Here is a 23,319-nt window from a genome sequence, read left to right as displayed (position 1 = left end):
CCCTTTTTGTCCCTTTAGGTGACACATTTTGAGTGTTTACCATATGCCAGGCCTGGGGCTCAACTCTTGATAAGGACTGTCTCGTTTAATCCTCCCAATATCTCTGTACGACAACCACGATTGATGAATGAGAGGCCTGAAGCACAGAGAGGTTTAATTACCTTGTCTAAGGACACAGAGCTGAGAAGGAAGAAAGCCTGGAGTAGAACCCTGCTCCCTACACCTTCTCACTGTTACCGTCACACTGTCTTACATTGTTACAGAGATTGTGACTCTGTCAGGACCATCAAGCTGGCCTCTCCCAACTTAAACTTCTGCTCATTCTCCAGTCTTTCTTGCAGCCTCTTAGAGGTGGAGAAGCAAGACGTCTAGACGTGAGCCTCGCAGAGAACCGAAGTACGTGCTTGAGTTGACCCTCTAATGACTAAGGCAGTCTGGGGTTACAGAGCAACAGTCATTCTATTAGAAGGCAGGGGTGCACAGTTCTCAGAAGAGTCCAAAGGCGGACAGCCCTGAGATCTCTACGACCTTGTGAAGGTGAAGTGTACAAGCCCTAGTGTCTCAGCTATAAAATGTGGCCAATCCTAGAAATACCTGTCCCAGGGAGTTGCGGTAATCATCGAATAGTAACTGGGAGTAAAGTGCTTACGGCCAGTGTTACAGCACTTAGGAGACACACAACGTGGGACATGGCAAATCAGGGTTCATTTATCTCGCGATAGTGCACGAGACGAGCGATCCGGAATTTGAGCTGGGTTGGGGTGTTAACAACCCCCCGAGGGGAGGCACTGCAGAGCTTGCAGGGTCCCTGATTTTCACATTGTAGTCTCCGAGTCTCTCTCCCTGTTCAGCCAGAGGACTCTTGCACGCCTCCAGGAGTGTTTCCAGAAATGCCGAAAACAGGTCACGGGGATGCTGATCCGGTGCAGCTCCCTGCAGGATTCAGGCGTGCTTCAGAGCCTCGTGCAATGTGAGGGGCAGCAGAAGAGGGCAGGCCGGGGAGGCAGGAGGCTGGGCGGACCCCAACTTGTCCTCCATCAGCTCTGTGTCCCTGTGCCCCAGTCTCCCCATCTTTGAAGTGGACATTGAGAAAAGAAAATAAAAACTGTCCCAGAATAATTGCAAGCAGTTAACTGTCCGCAAACATCTGCTGAGCACCTACTGTATACCAGGCGCCATGCTGGGCTCTAGAGACCAGAACATAAACGGGTGGGGGGAAGCCGCAAGCCACCATTGCCTGGAGTGGAAGCCGCACAGAGCAGCTCTCTCCCTGCCAGGCCTGTGTGGTCACATCTGAAATTGTAGACGTTCGGCAAAATCATTAAGCACACAGTAAAATGAATCAACTTCGTGGTCTTAAACATGACATTAAGCCTCTCCATCTCTCAGCTAACTCATCTGTACATATCAGCTCTCCCCAAGAGCTTCGGTGGAAATTTGAGGAGATAATGTATGTTTCACAGGAGCCATATTTTTAAGTGATTAATAAACTTTTCTGTTTAGCCTTTCAGAGTGCAAGGACTTCTCCTTAGTGACGTGGGACATCTACCTTGGGAAGTACTAGGAAGGGGGTATAGGTGTGGGGAGGGGAGTATTAGAACTTGTCTCAGAAAAAATATAAAGAGAAGGAGCGATAGCCAAGCTCTGTCATTCCAAATGGGATTATTCCGAAAGGCTTGCCTTGCTTCCTGGATGTTGCCTGAACACTACCTAAGGGGCTGTGTCAATGATTATTGTTAAGCTCTAAATGGAATTGGAACAACAATTGTTTTTTTTTCCTTCTTAACCCAAGCACTGGGCCTTGGAAGGAAGACCAGATAAGTTGTAGACAAACTGAATAAGCTGTATTTGCTCTGCACATCTGGTTTGAGGACAATTAAATTTGTACCTAGCACAGTTTTTGGAACATAGTAAATACTTACAATTATTATGTTTGCTGTCTGAGCTGATAATAATTGCAACAGAAGTATGAAAGGCAAGAAAAATGATGCACGGTCCAAAAATCATTTATGTTTAACTTTTTCTGGTAACACATAAGGAAAGGAAACCACATGAGGCTGAGAGCTCATTGCAGGCAGGATATGTGCTTTATCCATCTCTGTGTCTCCGTCATCCAACGGAATCTTGAGGCATTCTGTAAATGAAAGAATTAACAAATGACTCCACAGGTGGGCCTACCCAGGTCCAGTTTTGGAGAAGTAAACGCCCAATTTACCCAGCTTAGCAGGGATGGGTTTTGGCAGGTATCAAAAGAGTCGCAACCCCTGGTGGGTGGTCCTAAGTCCAGGAACTCGCATAACCCTGGCCAAGCTATTTAACCACTCTGCACGCCAGCTTCTTCTCTGCAAAACGGAACTGGTTATCTGCCAACCTCGCAGGTTTGTTGTGAGAACTGAATGAGAACACTGTATGTGAAAGCGAAAAGAACGCTGGAAATATGAAATGTTTTATTCCCAAGAAACCTTAAGATGAATACGCCACCTGTGGAACTCTGAGACTTGGCTGTTGTTTCATTCCCAGGACAACCAAGGCATTTGAAGAGATGACTTCATTATTCTTCCCTGCCTACGATTTAGATAAGGTGCACTCTTAATGACACCTGTTTTTACTTTCATTTTTATAAAATTGAGCGACTAACCCCCTAGAGAATCCACGAAGTCAGCCAGAGAGTATGATGTGAAATTACTTCTATTGTTTTTAATCAGGACTTCATTCTTATTAAAAGTTCCTAAATTTCTGGCCTCGGTTGGCTTCTTTTAAGACCAGAGTGAAATGAATTTTATGACAACGCCAAGTGTTTATTCTTGTAACTCCAGTCAAAAGCAGATGAGGCAATTTGAACAAATTCCAGTGTAGATCCTGGCCCGGAAGTAACGAAATCCAAACCTCCTCTGGCATCCATGTAGCTTCTGCCTCCTCCGCGTCTGGGCTCAGCCACACACAGTGCCTTTAGCTAGGAACAAGAACGAGCAATTCAGAAAGTTTCACTAGGAAGCACCGTAAAAGCAACAAAAGAGCTCTAAATTGTTATCCTAATGCCAGTAGCATCAGTGTTCCTGAATTATTGTCGTGCACCCAACCTTACCGCCCAGCTGTTTTGCCCATCTCCCTTGAGTCAGCTGTTCTTCCCAGTCAACATCCTCTCTCCCAATTACAAGGTTTTCCTTAAGTGAATAGTTCTCAACAGATCTGTTTCACATACTGGTGATTCAAGGATACCACCAAATTTTCTTACATGGGTTATTAATTTTTTTTTTTTTTCTCAGAATCCATTTCTTTCCTACTTTTGGGTTTCCTTTGGAGGGCCTGCCATGTCTTCCCTCACAGTTCCCATGGTTTGGGTGGTCCTGATCCTAATCCTAGGTGTATAAGTGGGCATGTGACCGAGGCCTCAGCAAACCAGCGTTTCTTTTCCCTTTGGCTGAGGGTTTGGTTTAAGAACAGATACATGATCCAACTTGGACCACACTGGGAAGTTTTATGTCTGGAGCTGACCTGCCACCATGTGTGATTTGAGATTAAAGCCAGCACAGGGTGGGGATTGGGGAGGGGAACAGAACCAAGAGATGGAAAGAGACTGTATTGTGGTGAGCTTTGAGCCTCTGCATCTAGTCATGCCTGAAGCTGCTTGTCTTCCCTTCTCTGTATGCTAAGCTAGTGATTTTCCTTTTAAACTGAGCCAACTCGAGTTGAGTTTTCTATCTGTTGGGAGGGACTTCCCATTTTGTCATTTAAAGTCCAGCATCCCAGGAAATCTCTCAGTCCTGGGCCAACTGGGATGGTTGGTTGCTCCATCTAAGAGCCCACGCTACTGCAAGTGTACACGCTGCGGTTCCTTACAACTGAGGCGCTAGGATGTTACAGCGCTATGCATTGACGGAATGTTGAACTCAGTGCTTCATGTGACGTGGGGCAAGGTTTGACACAATTTGGTGTCAGAAATAAGATGGTAGAGAAAAAAATTGAAAAAAAAAGAAAAAAAAAAAAGAAATACGGTAGAACAAAGTCAAAGAGGGCAGGACAAAGTCAAGACACGAAAGATAGACTGTCACTTCACTGGAACCTGTGAGGACTTTGCCTCTGAGTAATCAGAAAGGACAAGGTCAGGCAGTCAAGTGTTCTGGTCAGTTGGCAAAACCTGAAGGGCTGACAAGAAATGGTGATGCTACTCTGTGAATGTGTTCCCGTACACCGGGTAGACATTTTTCCCTCCGCTGTGTTATTATAATTACTGCTCACTTGTTTTAGTGTTACTTTGAATCTTTTCATTAAGGCATTAAAAACTCTACTTTTCAACATGCGACGTGACGTGTAACGATATGGCTATAGAATTGGTCTGGCTCCTAACGCTTTCTCCATTGACCTGTAGTTTGTGTATAGACCTTACTTCCTCCTCTTAACTTTAAGGCTCTTAAGGGCAGACATAAGTTTTGCTTATACAATGTTCTCCTTTGATACCAAATTCAGTTTGAACATGGGTGGCAATCTAATATTTTCGGACCAAAGTAATCTGAACCTTTTTAGGGCATAGTAATTTTACTTAGAGAATTTGAAGGGGTTTAAAGCACTTCACTGAATATGGATTCTTTTCAGACATTAAATTCTTGGGATGTCTTGAGATGGCTGAATCATGTTTGAAGGGGTTCGAGTTATCCACTGGGAACTGGAAAGGCTGAACATGAATTTTCAGTGTTTGATTCTCAGTGTACAGAGAAGGTTTGTGTCTGCAACAAAGAAGCATTTCAGAAGCGGTAGGTTTGTTTGATGCCAGTGAGGGTGAGAGGTGTTAGGTAAAGGAATCATAATAAGATTTCTTTTTTTGGAGAGAGGAAAAATAAAAATGGCCAGAGATCCAGAGAAGAAAAGAGAAATATGTCACTTTATAAAAAGTCAAAGATCTCTCTATTCTTACCAGCTGATGATTCTGAAGTTGAAATTCAAAGACTGTAACCCTATGACTAGAGGGTTATTTTTTAACCTTTATTAGAATTTGAATGATTTACATCTTAAAAATTTTAAATTTAACCTTGTATGATATTTGGATTTAAGAATTCCCATGGTGCTGTACATAGCCACACAAGTCACAGCATAAGGCATTTATATTATAAATGCATATAAATTATAAATTTATATATGTATAGGCTTATATACATCTGTTCATAGAAATGCATTCTTATAAATACATGCATATGTATTCAGAAGAATTTTTAACAAATGCCTATTGATAATCGTTTTTAAGAATTTAACAAAATGCAAATTTTGTCAATGTGACTCAATAGTATTAAATCTCCCTATGATTCCACCAACTCACTCAAAGTCCATGGTGACTTAGAGCCAGATAATTCTGCTTCTTGGGGTTTCAAGTCACATGAGGATTTAACATCAGTTCACATAGACAAGAGACTCTGCCTTCTTCTAAGATGCTCTCCCTCGAGGTTCTTCTAAGGTTCTTGCTTGCTAGTCATTCCTCCCTGTCTACAGTCTCCTTCTCATTAAGCTTGTGTTTACCTCCTTTCCAAGAGTAAGCTTCATAAGTGGGAGTGAACCATGAGGACCTAGTTCAGGCCATGCTGGGTCCTGTGCTCAGATACTGATTCTGCTGTTGTTGGTTCCATTGCTTTCATTTCTTCATTTCATAGACCCTCATTTACAAGTGAGGCCATTTGTAGTGACTGCTTTGGCGTTGTTATGAACTAATAAGTGTTTGTTCTTAGAACAGTACCTGTCACGCTTCTGCTAATATGGCCCTAACACTGTCCCCTTTAACCATGGACAATTGGACCAGGAATGGCTACCTCCCTGGGAATAAGGAATTGTCACTCAGTCTAGCAGAGTCACTTAGCAGAGAGCTCTAGACCTTATAAAAACAGAACAGGGATCAGCATGCTTGAGTTCTAAGTACTGATAAACAAGCAGAGAAAGCTTACTTTGAAAGGAACTTAATGGGTACAAAATGTTGAGCAAAACACTTTGTGTATATTAACTCGTTTAATCCTTACAACACCATAAGGTAGATACCATTATCATGTAGCGTTCTATAGATGAGGAAACTGAGGCACAGGTTAGTTAAGATTCAGACCCAGGACATCTAGTTCCAGAGTCCACACTCTGACCTGCTACGTATACTGATGTTGAGTCCAAGAGTAAAGGAGCAAGAAAGTTGAATAGAGGGAAGAACAGAGAAAGAGGAGAGGGGAGAGCCTGTGCCTGGCTGCACGTCTTGGAAGGTCCAGTTTCTACTCATGGATTCAGTGAGATGCTATTACAACATTTCAAGAAACGTTTTCCTTCTGTTTCATCTAGTTTAAGTAACTTTCTATGCTGATGCGTGGCTCAGGCATTCTGCTTAGTGACAGATGGGCGTCTACATTGACCAAGGGGACACCATACTTAGTCAAGCAGCAAATTGCACCCCGTGGTTCTGGGGGTGCCTCTGGACTGTAAGCCAACCCTTCAACATGGAAGGCTGGAGAAAGAGCTCAGGTGCCTGGTGTCAGTTCAAAGTCAGATTCAGGAGTCACCCAGCCACAGAAGGAACAAGAGGCACAGGTCACTGTTGGAAACAGGATGCAGTAGTTCCCTCCACTTTAGAACTAAGGTTTATTGGAGAACAGATGGTGCCAAGAGACAATTGCTGCATCTCAGTATCACCTAAGATAATTTACATTCTAGCTTTCTGGCTTCTCACAAATATTCTCTCAGTGCCAGCTTTCACCGTTCAAGTAAATGGCTACTTTGAATTGGACAGACGATATTTCGAATCAGGAATTCAGGCATCTCCGTGGAGATCCAAGTCACCAAAATAGGTCAGAGCCAGACTACGTTAAAAAAAAATAAATAAATAAAAAGTTACTGGGAAGTTAGGGGAAGAGGAGAGAGACAGCTGTGATGTCCCAGAAAGAAAGAAAGAAGAAGCAGACTGTTCCTTTTTCATATGAAAATGAGATTTGCTGAAAGCTTTAAAGAATTGAAAACATTACCTCCAGCGACCCAACTACCTCTTGGTGGTGACACATGCCAGTTAAAGAAATGCCAGATGGGGAGAGGAGAAAATTACACTTGACCCACCAAATACAGGTAGCCACTGAGGGGAAAACACTGACATGAAAGTCTCTGAGTCCACACAGTTCGCTCTGGTGGCCCCACTATTTTGTTCCATTTCTTTAGTTTTATCTAAGCTTTGCTCAAGTCCCAGATGCACGAAAAGAGCTGAATTCCAGGCCTGCTGGCAGTGAGCCGTGCCTCATTCCTCATGTGTGAACTCAGTTTCAAAATGAATCTCTCCCAGTGGAAAGAAACAGGCGAGGAAACGGTGGAAATGTGCACAGCTCAGTTCATGGACAGATTAAGGAGAATGGACTCGGTGAGTTCACAATAACAAGATGGATTTTGTTTTTCCTCTAGGCAACATAAAAAAGATGAAATTCGTGACCACAATAAATGTCATGCTAATTACTACAGTGCACCATTTCGCTATGAGTCTAATCCCTGTATGAACAAAACTAATTGGGAGGATTGTAAAGACATCAAGATGTAAGACTCCAGGGATTTTTAAGCTGGAGGTGATTATTATCCGCCACTGTGTGAGCAAGGACTTTTTTAAAAAATAGTTTTATTGAAGTGTAGTTGATTTACAATGTTAGTTTCAGGTGCACAGCAAAGTGATTCAGTTATACAGATACATACGTACATATTTTTTCTTTTCAGATTCTTTTCCATTATATGTTATTACAAGAAATCGAATATAGTTTCCTGTGCTATACAGTAGGTCCTTGCTGATTATTATTATATATATAGTAACGTGTGTCTGTCAGTCCCCAACCCCTAATTTATCTCTCTCCGCCCTTTCCCCTTTGGTAACCATAGTTTGTTTTCTACGTCCATGAGTCTGGTTTTGGTTTGTAAATAGAATTTGGATTTTTTTTTTTAGATTCCACGTACAAGTGATATCATATGATATTTGTCTTTCACTGTCTGACTTACTTCACTCAATGTGATAATCTCTAGGTCCATCCATGTTGCTGCAAATGGCATTATTTCATTATTTTTTGTATATATATATATACATATATATATTAATTGAAATACAGTCAGTTTACAATGTTGTGTTAATTTCTGGTGTACAGCAGAATCCTTCAGTCATACACGAGCATACATACATTCATTTTCATATTCTTTTTCACCATAAGTTACTACAAGATACTGAATTTAGTTCCTTGAACTATACAGTATAAACTTGTTCTTTATCTATTTTATATATATTAATATCTGCAAATCTCGAGCTCTCAATTTATCCCTTCCCACCCCTTTCCCCCTGCTGGTAACCGTAAGTTTGTCTTCTATGTCCGAGAGTCTGTTTCTGTTTTGTCAATAAGTTCATTTGTCTTTTATTTATTTTTTTTAGATTCCACGTACAAGTGATACCATAATGGTATTTTTCTTTCCCTTCCTGGCTTAATTCACTTAGAATGACAATCTCCCAGTCCACCCATGTTGCTGCAAATTAGCCTGCTAGATTTTAATCATTCTGTGTTAGCTTGCTGCATCTTAAAAGAAAAAGCATTTTTATTTTCCTACCTGCCAGGCTGTGTGTTCCACTCTCATTCTCTGACTTTTCAAGTTCCCAGATCACTCTGCCCATGATTTCGTCCAGTCCAACTGTTTTATTTTTCACATTAGATTAGTGTTACATTGGAATAGGAATCAAGAGTGAGGAGGCAGGATTGAGGGGGTTTGAGGGTGTGTTAGAAGATGCATAGGAGAGAAAATGGGCCTATAGGCAGAGAAGGGCCTCAGGGACTCACTGCAGGGGCCTGCGACCTCTGTAGTCACCAAGGGCCCTGTCTCAGTAGTGTCAGATTAGAAGCCATTTGTCTCAGAGGACTTGGGAAGGTGAGATGGGATGGGACCCCATGCACAAGGAGAGGCGTTCTCTTTGGTAGGAGGAGGGCTGAGGCTTTCATTTTCACAGACGGGAATTCAGAATGGACAGTGGGAACATGAGATGCTTCTGATCTTACTGGATCTTTCCCCCCCTGAAGTCTGAGGCAAAGTTACCAACTGAACATAGAGAAAAGGGTGTGATAGAGATCTGAGGAAAGAGAAAATACGAAATATCTGTCTCACGGAGTGGGAAAGTCAGTTTACTGCAGACGTGCACAGGAGCATCTTGCAGTATTCAGTGCTCATCTAACATCTGTGATCATAAATTTGAAGTGCGTCCAGTTAGTACGGTCACCTTTCTTCCAGTAAAATGAATCTGCATAGGAGCCCATGTGCATTTAAAGCATACTGGAGTGTAATTATGGTTGGTGTTTCCCAGGCAAGTTTAACAGAGAGAGCATGGGGCAAAGAAATTAAGGGGTTTTAAAGGCAGTTATCTGAGTGGTGCATCATGAGATTTGGGCTGGATAAAGAGGAAAGTTAGGACATAAAAGGGGTGACAGCTCATAAAAATGATAGCAATGGAGATCTCTGTGAGGTTAAATAACTTAGAGAGGGAAAATTAGCATGAAAGCACTGGAAAGATGAACAGCAAGTTCAGAGTTTGAAGTAGAGATTTTAAAAGTGGCACAGTTTCTGATGATAAAAAAAATCATCTAGAAAGTGACCTCATGGATGGGTGGCTAAGGTGAGATGGAGAAGCAATCGTATGAGCTAAGGAACTGAGAAGCCAAAATGGTGGACGGGCCATCATGTGGGTGCTGAAGTCATCAGTCATGATGCCAGAAGTAGTCTTAGAGGAGAGGTAAGTCAGGCGCCCAAGGCGTCAATGAATGACAAAGGGCTACAAGAAGTTCAGAAGATAACAGGAGGGGTAGGGTGATCAAGTCTCCATGTTTCAGTGTGAGTGACTTTTCAGTACTCGGAGGTGGTTTCAATTAGGCCAGTGAAAGGGGAGCTTGGGTGCCCTTACAGCCCTGGGCAGTGTAAGAGGGTTACTTAGAATTGAAGGCCAAGCCAGGATGCAGAAGGCAGGGGGAGGAGTCACCGAGGATAAACTTGTCTACATGTGGACCGGCAGACTGGCAGCGTTTAATCTTCTATGTGTGTGTGTGTGTGTGTGTGTATATACGTATATGCTAAGGCACTCTCTGGGGATGGCAGAACACATATAATGGAACCAAACAGGTCACCAGGTAGCGAGAGTTCACTCTTAAATCCATCCCCAGAATGTCTGCCTCAAGGCAATGGTGTAGACATCCTCTGAGATATTGGCTCTAAGAATACTTGGGAATGGCCATCCTTAGGTACTGAAAGCTGGGCATTGGAGGGTTTCTGAGTCTGAGCCCAGCCCAGCTTGTGGTCTTCATCTGCAAAGACGTTCTTTGCCCTCAGCATCTTCTCTTGCTGCCAAGTGCCATCTGTGTTGGTCCATGTTCATGAAATAAGAGGATAACTTGATGCTCTGAAAGCAAGACGTGGTCACTGACTGGGAGCCCTTCAACCAGAAAATTAGAGCCCACAGTAAAAAGCCTTAGGTAAGCAAAAGAACATGGCTTCTGTGTTGCATTTAGTGTGAAATGCTACCCAGGGCAAAGGACAATTCAGAGAGAAGTGTATAATTATAAACGTACAAAGAAAAATGTATACTGAAGCTTTCTAGACTCCAGGAAAGTCAGTCAGTAATTCATTTCGGAGAAACTGCCTAGGGTTCAGTTTGGAAGAACTTGAGTTATATGGTTTGCATTATTACCAAGCTTGGCTCTTTTACCATTTCTGTCTGAGCTGGTGGATATCACCTTGTCAGTGAAGGGGACGTTGAAAGGCAAAGGCGAGGCACCGGGCCAGCTTTTCTCAGGAAAGTGACCCAGGATCTCAGGATTGTTTTGTCTGGCACGTTCTGGAATGGGCCTTTGGGATGAGCTTCTCCAGTCCATGAACTACTATTCACTCCAGTCCATTTATCAAGGGTGCTCAAACTAGGTGACGTGTAGACAAAACAACTGGTTACTTTCACGTTTTGCTCCACTTCTACAGCAGTAGGCAGACTCATGATAAGGTCAGCTGTTTGGATGGATTGGAAATATAATATCAACGTACAAATTCCCAGGGTTGACTCCCCATCTATCAGACGAGTGGGTTGAGCTAGAAATTCTTTAAAATCCTCCCCAGCCCCCAAATTCTAGGATTCTGATTCACTGCATCCTCTTGGCCCAAATTAGCACATCTTGGCAAATGGAGGAGGGGAGACATAGTCTAGTGAGTGTAACTTTAAGTTGAGAATGAGGAAAGCGTTTGTATTGCCTTAGCGGAGTATGAGTGGGGTCCTTGAAGAAGACAGACTCAATTTCATAAGGTTATTGTGGTCGGTCATTAAATGAGATATTCTTTGCTGACATGAAAAGAGTATATATGACTTCTGTTGATAGCCAGCTGGAGCAGAACTCAAATCCAGGTGATTGTCTGGGGCCAAGGCAGAATCCATCCTAACCAGTTTAAATAGCAATTAATTTATTTTGACTGCTCGGTAACCCACAGGCATAGAGACTACACAGATGGGGAAAGAAGTCTCCAGCAAACCCCTGACTGCCACAGCGGACTCCCTCCTCTAACTGCCAGGCACATCCCCAGCAACCATTTTCACCCCTGGGTTCCACCTAGAAACTCCTCATCTGCTGTCCCTGGATGCTGGCCTCCTCTGTCATACCAAAAGGAATTCCTCTCTGTGCCTGCTAATTTGTGTCTCTAACTTCCAACTCAGGTCTTGGGTGGGGGCATCTCACTTCTGTGATCCAACTGTAAGAGAGATTGAGAAAGTCAATTTCCAGCGTCTGTCTTGGAGAGACGCAGACTCAAAAGGTGGGCTATTCTTCAGAGAGAGAGGAACTTCAAAATGTGCTGCCATTCCCAAAATAATAACAAATGGCTCCCAAATATAGTGCTTCAAAAGCTGACAAATTACAAATAACTTTCAAGTTACTTTCATTTGATTCTTTGGAAAGGAGTAATAATGAGAAAGAAAGACAGTAGTCCCCATTCTTCCAAAAGGTGAAACCATTTTTCAAGCGTGGAAATTCTACAGAGGTCAATGGCTGGACCTAAATCCCTCTTGCTAATGAGGGTGGAGTCAGTGCTAAGCTAAGCCCTGTGGGTCAGTGATCTTTTATTTACTGTCATGGGCCTTCTTACTTTGGATGGTATTTGCTGTTAGTCATTTATAAAGAGTGTTTCTTTTTTCTGACTCTGAAACTATGCATTGTTATTATATATAATTCACAAAATGCAGAAAGATTTAGAAGTAAAACGAAAATTCACCTGGAATCTCACCAACTACAGATAACATGTATTTTTATCATAAAAATTGGGATCGAACAATATGCAAGTTTCTGTTTCTTGCTCTTCCCCCTAACATTGTATCAGGGACCTTTCTCCATGTTGTTAAAAGTCTTCCAAAACGTAATTTAAGTGACTACATAATAATTTCATTGTACATGCCAAAAATAATTCACTTAATTCTGTCTTAGTTGTCTGGCACATCACTGGAGTTTTGCTAGTATGAATAACAACAATAAACGTCATTATTACGTAAATTTTATATACATAATCTATAAAAATAGATTCATAGACAATTATGGGAAATATACATTTATAATGTCTAAATATATATAGTATTTAAATATATCTGTACACGTATATGTAGTTATTTCCTTAAGTTGGACTCATAAAAACGCAATTCCTAGATCAAACTGATTTGCTACGTATGAATGTGACTCTTTCCTTGCAACCTCAACAATACCAGGGCAGCTTGATTTTTGCCCCTTGTAGATGACTTGCTTTTGTTTGTTTTTATTTATTTTTGCATGTATATTTTTGTTGAATTTTTTTTTCTTTACCTGGGTAACTACCAATGTTTGCCAAGATTTATTTAGGCACAGACTTCTCTTCACTGTTACAAGGCAGTGATTAGAAGCCTTGGCTCCAGTGCCGGACCAGCAGGCAATGAGTCCTGGCTTTGCAGTATGCTTCTGTGACTCCAGCAGGATAGAGACTTCTCTGTGAGTCAGTTGCCTTATCTATAAAGTGCAGACCATAATTTCATATAGCTGTGAGTTTATGAAATTAATATGAATAAAATCTTTAGACAAATGGTCAAGAAATCTTTGTTATGACTATTATCCAGTATTTTCTAGTATGCTAATCCGTTCTTTGCTCATCTCTGAAAAATTTCCTTTACCCCCCATCATTTCTTGCTCTGATACATATGCTCCAGTCGCCTCTAGCTTGTTCTTCGAGAATTCCTCTAATTCTCGGGTATCTCTCTGTTCTTTCTTCTCCCTACTCACCACCTTCCTTTCATCCTTTGATCTTTTTATATTTTTCCTCTATATCCTCAGAAAGCATTTCCAAGGGTGTCCTCCACGTTACTAATTCCATTGTCTAAACTGACAAGCCTGATTGAACTACCTCCAGTATGGATTTTGATGATCTTATTACAATTTTACAGTTTTAGTCTCCTTGCAATTCCTAACTGTATCCAGCTCCCTTTTTATCTTGACTCATTATCTTCATACTGTATCCTGTTTTCATCTCAGCTTATTCTCCTGATAACGTCCTTCTCCTGTTTCATTTAGATCGTAACTTGCAGCAGCCTATTAATGATGTCAACTGATATTCTAAAATTTTCTTCTGAGTTCTGTAAAACTCATTATAAGAAGTCTGAAGAATTTTTTTCTTTCCATTGTTTTGCAGTACATTTTCGTAAGACCCTTTGTGTGTTTTGGGTTCTTTTTATTCATCCTCAGGCGAGGGAAGATCTTTTGGAACCTAGCAATTGTCTATAGACTGATTGTGTGGGTCTCCCTTGTCCCTGTCATCATGCCCTTGGGTGTTGATCAGATTCTTGCCTAAGTCCTTCTGGTTGTCGTTTCTGACTTGCAGCTCAGTTCCCAGTGTCAAATAGCCGTGCATCTAGTGTGACTCTGTTGCACGGGACTAAGATTTTTTTCCCACGTGCACTGTCTGGTTCTTTGATATTCTGAACTAATGAGGGATTTGAAAAACCAAAATTCCTAGCATGCATTGTTCCTAGGGCTTTTCTATCTTTATAGGAACCATATTCCAGGATACAATGTAAAATTAATTAATTAATTAACAGTTCCAACCACTCCTTTCCAGCCAGTTATTTTATGAAAGTTGTTCATAAATGGATATAGAGAAGTGGGACAAAGAGAACCTTCAAAGGCTGTAGCCTTGCATTCAAGGCTGACCGGTTTTCCTTTTGGTAGAGATTCCGGGTCTTTGAACCAGGGAGCTGGCCATGGAGGAAGGATAGTTCGTTCTGCCATCTTTCTGTAATTGAAAAGCCTGTTTCAAGAGGTGAAATACAGATACAGTTCTTCTTAATCGAGTTCCCTAAGCCAGCCCCGTTGACCTTAGGTGTAGTGGAAAGCGACCCTCGATTCCAGCCGTGGGTGTCCTTTCCCTATTAGTCGTCCACGTGGCTGGTTTGCATCTTCTTCTGTCTTCTTCGGTAGAGTGAGGAGTCAGGATGAGTTGCCCAGGGACTGCTGGCTATGCACATTTTACAAGTGAAAACTTCTCCTGTTTGTCTTTAAAACGCTCAACATAAACACGGTTTTCTGCACGACACCTCCCCTTGACTTAGTGGTCTCCCCTAGCTCTTCTTCGTTTTACCTCTTTGCTGCCTCGTGATTACATTTTGCTCTATCTCCTGTTGATATGTGTGCCAGCTTTTTCCCACCAAGCAGTGAGCTTCTTGAGGGCAGCAATCACACCTGGGTCTTCGGTATATCTGTTGCCCTGCCTTGCAGAGAGGAGTGCTCTAAAATCTCTGGGTGAGCAATGAGAAGGTTGCAACAGAGAGACTCTCTGTGGATGCACTTGTGACAACAGAAGAAAAGCTTGGGCATCAGCTCCCCCTAGGGTCATACTAAAGGGGTTTAAAGCAATTTGAACTAACACAATGGCAAAAATATGTCTTGTGTTCCTACTACACGAAAGGTACTTGGGATTACAGGATAGCTAAGCCTTGTCTGCTGCCCTCTCCAGTACGGACGGGAAACAGCCCATGCGTGAGCAGCTCCAGTACAAGGCCGACCAAGGAGACGCTTTATGAGAGAATCAAATAAAGCATAGAACTCAGATGAAGAGGATTATTTCCACTTCCTCACCCAACAAACATTTGTTAAAGACCGACCCCAAGACAAAGTAATAAGCACAAAGCATTCTCCTAATTCTGAGGAGCAGACCCTGTCAGAAGGAGCCGAAAGACTACACTTAATTTACCTGAATAATGGGGAGGAGAGCCCACAGCCCTCTGCAGTTCTCCATCACGGGGAGCCCACAGCCCTGCGTCCTCGGCTCACAGGTAGGCAGACAGACAGAACTCTGGAATCAGGGGGCCAAGGTCGGCCTCAACGCGTCTGTTGTCTGTGATGTTCTCTTCTTGCTTCCCACTCAGTTAAGAAAATGCCTTTTCCTTTTTTGGCAACAGCGTTGTTTATTACAGGAGAAACTGAGTTGTCACCCGGGGTGTCTGCATTGGTGTGTTACCACAAACAGCCTGTGCCTCCTTAAGCCCGTTCTTAGTTGTAACTCAGTTCTGTTGCTGGAAACAGCTTTGCCTGTTTTTCCGATGAGACAATTTGCTGCATTCAACATTTAGCTGATCTCTCATACTTCCTTCTTTCTTGTTGAAAGAGAAAAGCTTTTTCGAGAGGCCTGCGTCTAGCTAGCGATGAAAAGGCAAGGAGTGATTGATGGTATCAGGGCAACAAGGCAGATGAATAACCTCATGGTTTTTAATCACCCTGTGTATTTGTAAAGGAAGCAGGAGGTGGTCTACGGCCCATTTTAAAGACCTGTAAACCAAGACACAGAGCAGGAAAAGTACAGGCCACGGGTCAGTCAGTAACTTAGAGCAATGAGGCATCGTGGGTTTTGTTTCACACCCTGTCTGCTGCAGTATCTGGCTGTCACCTGTGTTAGAGGCACCACGCATTTTCTGAAGGGCAAGGATGCACAGTATTCTAATGGTCATAGTAGCGGCCAGCTGGATCGACCTCTGTGTCAGGCACTGTGCTAAGTGCTTTTTACACTTTATCTCACTTAATCCATACAACAGTGCTGCAAAATGGGCATTATTTCCATTTCAGTGGTGAGGAAATGAAGGCTTATAGACGGCGATTGCCCTGGTTAACATACCTAGTCTGCGGGAGACTGGGGATCTGGACCACTTCTGACTTCAGAGCCTACGTGCAACCACACTGTACTGTCTTGAGACCATCAGGTGTCAACTCCTTACTTTATTTTTTGTCAGATCTGTAACCCAGAGAAATCACAGCTCACTCAAAGCCTTACAAAAAGTTGGTGAGAGAAGTAGAACTAAAAATGCAAATTTCTTGATTTCCGGAAGGCTCCTCTTGCTGAGAACAGGGTTGGTAGCGGGGAGGCATTTCTTTGTTGTAGATTAAGTGCTCCAATCAGTACTGTTTCGCTGAATGTCAGAGTAGGAACACAGCATATCTGGCATTTTTACAGAAAAGATGTGGAATATGTCTATTTAGGAAAGTTATTTCCAAACTCTGTTACCTATTTCAACTTAAAAGAGATTGGCAGCTTAAAAAGTGTAACCTGAAGACCACTTGCTGCAGCCCAGGTCATTTTCTTACGCTGAGTCTGATGTAAGGAATTCCTGAACATCAGTGGGGATGGAACCACCACTCTCCTGATCAGAACGTACATCCCTGAGAACTCTGTGCTGTGAAAGGAGCTTGGTATTTGGGGTCAGAAGCCTGGGGCTAAAGTCCCATTCTTTTTCCTCTCTGGGTGAGCTTGGTTGAGTGCTTTACCCTCTCACTCTTGGTTTTCTCACTGCAGGATAGATATAGTTATGGCATTTATAGATCACTTACTTAAGGAACGGTTAAAATAAGGCATGTGAAAAGCAATTGGCAAATAGGAAGGGTATACAAATGTTAGTTTCTATTCTTAAGAAGTACCATTTTCATCCTAAATTAAAAAAAAATCATACTTGTTTTAACTATGTTTTTTTTCCACTTGTAGTTGTGGTTTCACTCATTTTTACATACATCATTTATTAAGACATCTGCCTTGCCTCACAGTGCGTAGGTTATAAAAATATATAAATATTAAAGGGGAGGATATAGCTCAAGTGGTAGAGTGCATGTCTAGCATGCATGAGGTTCTGGGTTCAACCCCCAGTACCTCCTCTAAGAATAAATAAATAAATAAACCTAATTACCTCCCCCCACCATTGAAAATATAAATGTATATAGATAAACTAGAAGGCAGACTCTAACTGCTTGTTCATCTTCTACTTTGATGCCTAATAGACATCTCAACATGTTCAAAACTAAACTGATCCTTACCCCAAACCTGCCCCCTTTCCCTCCTCTCTATCCTACTTGATAGCAACTCCATCCTTCAGGGTACCTTGAACAAAAACTTTGGAATCAAATTTGACTTCTCTTTTTCTCTCATGTCCCGCATCCCACTTTTCAGAGAGCCTTATTAGCTCTGTCTTCAAAATATATTGAGACTCAAAATGCATATTTCCACATCCACTCCTGCTACTGTGGTCTAAGCTACTAGAGTGGGCTGAGTTGTGTCTCCCCAAAAGATACATTTAAGTCCCAACCCTCAGTACCTGTGAATGCAACCTTATTTTGATAACATCCTTTTGCAGAGTCATCAAGTTAAGGTGAGGTTATTCTGGATTAGGGTGGGCCTTAAACCCTTGACTGAGGTCTAAGAGAAAGCAAAGGGATATTTGGATACAGAGAGACTCAGAGGGAGAAGACAGCCATGTGACGATGGAGGCAGAGTTAGGAATGATGCTGGCACAAGCCAAAGAATGCCTGGATCCGCCAGAAGGTGGAAAAGGCAAAGAGGGACTCTTCTCTGGAGGCTTCAGAAGGAGCATGGTCCTGCCAACACCTTGATTTCAGAATTGCAGGCTTCAGAATACATTCCTGTTGTTTGATGCCACCAAGTTTATGGTAATCTGTTAAGGCAGCCCTAGGAAACTGATAGAGCCACGATCATGCTATGAACTGGATAAATGCTATAGCTTCTTAACTAGATTCTTCTTCCACCTGCTTTTCCTAAGTATAGTGTCAACACAGCAGCCAGAGGGTCCTTTCCAAGGCATGAGTAAGGCCATGTCCCTCCTTGATTCAGGGCCAAGCCCAGAGTTCTGCTAATAGCCTTTGAGCCTCTACAGCACCTGCCACTTTCTCCAATGCCCTCTTCATTCTCCTCTCTCTTATTCGCTCTGTTCCAGCCCACTTGGCTTCGGGACTCCTTGTTTCAAATACCCAGGCACTCAGCCTCAGGTCATTTGCACTTGCTGTTCCTTTGGTCCAGAGGTGAGAGTGTGGTATTTAACCACCATGCTCAGGCATGGACCGATCAAGATAAAGGCTGACCAGAGAGCTAGAGCCAAGTCGTGGAGGCCCTCTGCTTGGTAGCGAGTCCTCCTCTAGTGGTCCACTGCCTGGGGGGGGGGGTGGTGGCTGTACCAGGTAGTGCAAACGTATCTCAGTATTCTCACAAACTGTTTGGCCTTACTTACCTTCCTGGATGAACGTCAGCTTCCCCTCTGCTATATTTTCTCCTTTTTCAGGAACCTGCGAGGTTTAATCCCTTACCTCCTTTGGGTCTTTGCTCAAATGCTGCCTTCTCTGTGGGTGCCATTCCAACGACCCTATTTTAAATTGTACCGCTATGCTCCTTATCCAACTCCTCTACTTTCTGTTTTTCTATGAAACTTACTTCCAGCTGACATACACAGATACGTTTTTGCCTATCTTCCCTATTATAGATAATATTATACATAATAGAATATAAACTATACAGGACAAAGCTTTTGTTGTTGTGTTGTTTTGTGTGTTCTGCTTTGCTTCATTTTTTTGTTCTGTTTAATCGCCTGCTGTGAAATCAGTGCCTAGAACCATGCCTGGCCTGCCAGACACTCAGGGAACAGATGTTCACTGAATGAACCAATGCTTTCACGCAGCTTACGGAATGGCTGTATGTACATCTGTAGAAACAGTCAGAGAGGGATCTGCTTCAGAAACTGTCATCTGTCTCAGCACCTCATCTGGAATGTGGAAGCCCAGGCTGAGGGAAGATGCTCCCCGCCCCAGCCCCGCCTCCCGTCTCCGTTCCCCCCAGAGAACCAGCTGAGTGTGATGGGCCCAGATGGTTTCTCTCCAGCAGTCCTCTTCATTTTTATAATTGTGATTAAAAAGGCTTTTGTGACACCAGCCCAGCATCCTCCTCCACGGCAAAATGGTTTTATTTCTGTTTTGTCAGGTAAAGTATCATTAACAATTTGCCTTGTTTTGACAGCATGGGGCTATAATTAGTTTCTGCAGGAAAATGCTCCAATTAACACAGTGTTTGCGTCTTGGCTTGAATCTAAATGCAGACTGGAGGAAGCTAACTGAGAAAATTTAAAGAGTTTCAATGACATTAGCAAGAAATTCACCTGTGTTTGAATTAGGAAGCTGTGTGATAGCTTGGCTATCTCTTTCTTCAAGGAATAATGTCCCCTCCCCTGTCCACCCTCAAAACATCTTATCCACACCCATCCCATCTGTGATCTCTTCATGCTCTGAAATCCTATCATGTTTATATTATCACTCCTAACACTAGGAAAGAGGCAATAGTCTCTCCCCCCCATATTTTGCCCAGATAAGTGAACGTTAAAAAGGACTTGGATTACTATGCAGTAGATAGATGATTGACAGAGACAGACAGAGATGGACAGATAGTAGGCAGGTAGATAGGGAGAGATCTGTGGGATATGTTTAAGTGAAAAAATTAGTCTGAAGAACCATATATGGTAACTTTTATGCTATACAAGTGAGAAAATCAGAGTATTTATTTATATTTGCTTATACTTGCATAAAGAAGCCCTGGAAGGATGTTCAAGAAGCTAGTAATGAGAGCATTAGCTGTAGGGGTGGGGGGAAGCGGAGGGGGTGAGGATGCTATAGGGGTGAGGTTCTCAGTGTTATGCCTTTTCACATCATTTTGATATTTGAAGCAGGTGAATGTATTACCTATTCAATTTTTTTTTTTTTGCTTTTTGTTTTACAAAAGGACTATGGTTTTTGACATAGGCAGGACCTAATGCAATGCTGGTGATGCCAGATGCTCAGTAACTGAGATTGACTGATTGCAAGTGAAGCAATGGGGCGGGTGTGGCTCGGTGAACTAAACCCAGCCTGGTACTCTCCATCCCCGTGGGCATGCTTCCACAAAAAGAGGAGTTCATTGTGTTTGCCGAGATGATCTTTTCTCACCCTCCTGTCATGCTTGATTCACTCCATGTGTCCTGTAGAATTACATAAAAGCTCCAACTTCACGCCACATTCCCCTGCTTAGGATGGCAATTAGCCGGTACACACTGCTTCCCAGTCTACGTGGCTCTTTTGTGAAGTCGTCCCTTTGGGCTGTGGCTTGCGAAGCCTGTGCCTCTGTTGCCTTAGTCCGAGCAGCGGGGCGTCCCTGATGGTCTGGGCCAGACTTTGAAGCAACATGCGACAGAGCGTAACTAGCTAAGTGGGTGAATTTGGAATCAGAGAGACCTTGATTGGAATCGCAGACTCACCATGTATTTGCTGTATGATCCTAAACAAGTGACTTGAATTTTCTAAACGTCTGTATCCTCATCTATTAACTAGGCGGGATAACTCCCACCTATTAAGATTTCTGTGATGCTTCTATAAGGGAGGAGAGGTCAGACATGTATCACTATGTCCTAGTACCTAAGAAGTACTAAGAATGAATTTTTGTTGCTTTTATTTGTATGTATTTATTTCAAGTGCCTCTGGAGAGCCCCACCCCCACCCTAAACATCTCTTTCTTGCCCCTTGGCACAACACTCACTAGGGAATTAAAGATACATTACTTTGGGTTAACTATATGCTCTGCCAAGGTGTTCTCACTAAAAATGCAAATTTACTTAACTTAGCTTTACTTTGATATTGGGTTTTTTTTTTTTTTTTTTCTCAAAACGACTAACCAAAAGCAGGTACCAACTGGGATGGGAACTGGGGGGAGTTGGGATGAGTAATTTCAGAGCATGGTCTTCTCCTCCTGGGGAATAACAGACCACGGAGGCAGAGCTGTGGGAGTGAAGGAGATCTGCACAGCCTGGGAGGTCAGACAGGCAGGAAGCACCGGAAGCAGTAATTAAAGCTGAGAGCAGGACAAGAAAGAGCGGCTAGAGGGCCTGAGGTACGGTCTTACAGATCTGCCAAGTCTCCTCTTAGGCACAACACGGTGAGAAGTGTCAGCTCAGTCTCCTGGCGCCAGCATCTTTGTCCGAGCGTACCTGGTTATGAGTTTGGATCTCGCCACTGGATCTGAGCAGCTGTTACTATGAGATTGTGCACTGCATAGCTCCCTTAGCCCTCGTAAATCAAAGCTTTTGAAAATGAGTTGACGTAACAGATTATTCTAGTTGCTTTGGTAGGATGGGTTGGACCAAAGTGAAACTAAAGGTACAAGGATTCGAAGGTGTGTGAGGCGAGGAAGGCCAGGTAAAGTAGGACATCTTTGCCTTCTCCTCAAGGGTTATGCAAATCTGGGGCCGTGTTTCTGCGTGACCACCAAGTTTATATCCCAGTGCTGATTCATTTTTGTCCTTATCTTGAGAATTTTCACATCATAATAACCTTGATCTTGAAGTTGCTTTATTTTGGTGTTTAGCGCTAATGGCTTTATCCACAATTTTCCACAGTTAATTCAGTCTTACAGTCATTTCAGACACTCAAGTGTCTCTCTTCCTGAACCAGCAGGTGTCACTATTGATCAATTGGAAATAAACATGGTAGCCTCACCTGGTAGGAATAGATCCACCTCTGGTCAGGAAAAAAAAAATGACTTTGTCATTTCAGGTTAAAGAGCTACTTCCTCAGATCCACTGGTTTCCTGGTAGACAGCTGAGTTCTCAAAAGTATCGATGCTTCTTAAACCCTGACGACCTGCAAGTACAAGGCAAGTAGAGATCTTCACGGAGAATGGAGTTGAAGACATCGTCCTCATGGTTCCACTTTCTACTATTAATCTTCTGAGAGTTCCTTATAGCCTTGTTTTCTATATTCTTTTTTTTTTTTTTCGGTATATAGCTAAATGTAGCCAATTGCACTAGATGAATCTTCCATGATAGCTTTTAGCTCCAGAATTGCTTTCTTCCTTAGGTCTATTCTTCACATATTAGGCTTGACTTCAGAGAAGTCTATGCTAGAAACAATCAGGTATGTAAACCACGGAGTGCACTTCAAAATCCAAAGGTAACCTTGAGGGGAGGTGGTGTCTTCGCCTCCAACACATAACTCAACATGAGACAGTTTGTTAAGTGTGCCCGTGCATATGCTTCTCCTCCACGAATTTATACTGAATTGTTATATGAAAACTAGGGTGATTCCTCTGTGAAGTCTACCCCGACCTCATTCCCCTCTAGAAAATTCATTCTCTTTTTAAAAATCCTCCATTCTTAATATTTATTTTTGCTCAGTATTTCTCTTGGTTAGTTTGTTGTATGTGTATCTTTCAGCTGCTGGACTGTGAGTTCTACATTTCTTAAGAAAACCTCAGATGTTAGACATTATATACGCCAGTCCCTCCTCATTTTACATGTGGGTTGTGACAATAGCTAGCATTACTTGTTTTACTTCTGTAACTGAAACTTCTAGAATATGCCTTGCATAGAAGAGGTACTCAATAAAGATCTGAATGTCAGACATTTCAAATGTCAGTGATATAACAACAAAGACCCCTTCTCTGATCCTTTAGTGAGAAGCTTATAGTCTAGCAGGAGATACAAAACATTCATACAAATGAGACTTCTTATCTTGTATTAAATCCTATAGGAGTAATGCACATGAAATGCATTGGGAACTCAGAGAAAAAAAAGTTTGTGGGAAAAGTGGTTTTTAATCTAGAAATATATATGTAGAAAAGAGAGGGAAAGAAAAGGAAGATAAAAATAATTGGGATGAAGCAAACAGCTAAGCTGAGGCCAAGGGACAGGAAAGCCTAGAAGATGTGTGTTGTTCAGTTAGATGAAACCTTGACCAGAAAAAAAAAAGTATGAAATATGACAAGAAAAATAATTTATGCCTTAAACACATAATACTTTATGTAGACAAAAGGAATTATTGAATTTGAATCAGGAAAATAACATATAGAGAACTGGGTATACGATATTCCGTGTTTTTAGAAAATGCAATGTTATAATTTAATATTTTAAATGGCACTATATCATCACCTTTGGAATTCTTCTGATGCTTCCAATAACTTAACTCCTTAGACGAATCC

General features: G+C 42.3%; 1 long non-coding RNA gene across 3 annotated transcripts in view; it reads left to right on the top strand.

Annotated features, from left to right (window-relative positions):
* The window catches only part of LOC116662751, a 98,444-nt gene extending 75,300 nt beyond the window's left edge, over positions 1–23,144 (top strand). For all 3 annotated transcript variants that reach the window (XR_004318769.1, XR_004318770.1, XR_004318768.1), the window contains one exon: positions 21,897–23,144. This is a non-coding gene — a long non-coding RNA (uncharacterized LOC116662751). The remainder of the gene's footprint in view (positions 1–21,896) is intronic.
* Positions 23,145–23,319: the final 175 nt, after the last annotated feature.

This window comes from Camelus ferus, chromosome 3 (assembly GCF_009834535.1).
Source record: "Camelus ferus isolate YT-003-E chromosome 3, BCGSAC_Cfer_1.0, whole genome shotgun sequence".
Taxonomy (NCBI): domain Eukaryota; kingdom Metazoa; phylum Chordata; class Mammalia; order Artiodactyla; family Camelidae; genus Camelus; species Camelus ferus.
This window is presented reverse-complemented; position numbering and strand designations above follow the sequence as displayed.